The sequence below is a fragment of the Phytophthora parasitica genome, assembly GCF_000247585.1.
Source record: "Phytophthora parasitica INRA-310 unplaced genomic scaffold supercont2.48, whole genome shotgun sequence".
Classification (NCBI taxonomy): domain Eukaryota; phylum Oomycota; class Peronosporomycetes; order Peronosporales; family Peronosporaceae; genus Phytophthora; species Phytophthora nicotianae.
In genome coordinates this window covers 154,383-156,458 of record NW_008649034.1, presented here as the reverse complement: position 1 = coordinate 156,458, position 2,076 = coordinate 154,383, and positions in this window count along the sequence as shown.

Genomic DNA, 2,076 nt, shown 5'->3' with positions numbered 1-2,076 from the left:
AGGCGATGCATAGACAGTTTGTAGCCGAAGCAACTTGTCGGGCATTGCAATGGTAACTTTATCATGATCTCTAGCAAAGAACGGCATTAGGAACTATATAGAGTACATTTCGCCGCCTATGTTTAGATTAAACATCCCTTCCTGCCTAATTACAGGTAATCATGACCATCCTTTCATTATCATTATCATCATCATGTATAGGATGATGGGCACAATGAACTACTCGTGAATTTCGACACGGTACGCCATGCGTTGGGGAAGTTGTAAAATTTACAAGTTTTGTATGTTTTTCGCACTAACATGCATTTTGTGGAAAACAACACAAAAATTTGGTTCCAAATGGCTGCTCCAAACTACACCATAACCATTATAGCGTGTAGAAGTCCAAGTAAAAAAAGATATCTCTCAAAAGATAATCCTAGCTATCTTATGCAAATACATGTGTCCTGTCATGCAGTGATGAATAGCGACAGACACTTCAGCGCTGCTCCCACTGCATATCACTAGCCGAGCGCCGCCGCTACGCGGCGGTAATTTATTTTTGATCGCAATCGCTAAGGTGTTTCCCGCCTCCTTCGCTTCGGAGTGAATGTACCCTTTTTAAACGACCATTTGTTCGTCGATTACCCTTAAATGTTCTCTTTTACCTATTTATCGATTACTTTTAAATATTTCATTTAACCCTGCAATTACTTATCACTTTATAACAATATCTAAGTTTAATCTCCAAGTTGAGCAGTAAAGCTATGCCAACACGTTATAGCTTTTCTCTCATTCATAGTAGTATATATTTTATTTACGAATGTTTAGGATAGTCTGGTGCCATAATGTTATTAGCAAAAGTTTTATTGTTTTTATATTCGTCACTCCATCATTTTGGAGTGTGCAGTCTGGAGTATTTCCTCAGTTCGTTGTATTGTTCGAGCATCACTCCATCAAAAGATACATATTTACTTGTTTTTGTTTGACATGTAAGTATCGTTGTTTCAAGCCGCCTGCCGTTCATGTAGAACTCCCAGATAGCTATACTACCAGCAGCTCACACGCACGTGTTTCAGCTATGTGATTTTGCGATTGTGCGCTCAACTATCGATATGGTCTATCTGTCTCAATCATTCTGCTTCAGATTAAGTGTCCACATTTCCAGTGAGTTTGAGTGCGTTTACCATTTAGCAATGAACTAAAACACCCCCTCATAATTGTCTAAAACTCGTCACATCCACTATCACAACTATTTGTAAACAAAAATTATGTTCTAACAATTTTAGAATGTTATTGTAATTACGAAAATACTCATGCATTTAAGCTTGTTGCGAAATAAGGCAAGGGTTCGAGTCCATACGAATAATGTTCAGTCTTTCGCGAAAATAGCGTGATTGGTATCCCTGTCCTTGTTGTGACTAAAGCGAAAAGCGCTATAGAGAATATGATCAAGTTACTTCTACATTATGGTATTAGTAACGGTTTTGTATCTGGAACTGAATGTCATTTGGCTCGAATAAACTTATGAATATTAGCAACCGTGTTCTTATTGCAGACCCGCTAGTAGTGCAAGTTTACTCGTCAAGCTTAATCTCCGTTTAGCTCGTAACTTCCTTAACGTGTCGCTTTCGTGTAGTTTAGACTCAAACGACGGGGACACAGATACTATGTATAGCCGCATAGGGTCCTAGCAAGCACACGTTGCGCATTTGTAGTGCGGCAGCGTATGAAATAGATAAAGTAATGTTACTAAAGGAAATTATTCTTCTTCTAGATGCTGCCTTCACTTCGCTTGGCAGCTTAGAGTGAATAGCCTTGCGAGGTCGTGCTATGGTCACCGTATGTACAATATGTGCCACAAATGACAATAATGTGCGCCACATAATCACATTTTAGCCAGTCATAAGGCTTCAAAATTCCAGTGGAATCATGTGACGAACTGACACGGTGCTAGAGTTTATGTTTAAGACTAGCCGAGCATTGCCTCTTCGCGGCGGAGGCGCATGCATATTTTTAGTACCTATTGCCTGCATTCCGCTCGCCGCGGGCTTGCTACACTACTCGCTTGTTTGGTTGGTAATTTGAGCTGTGACG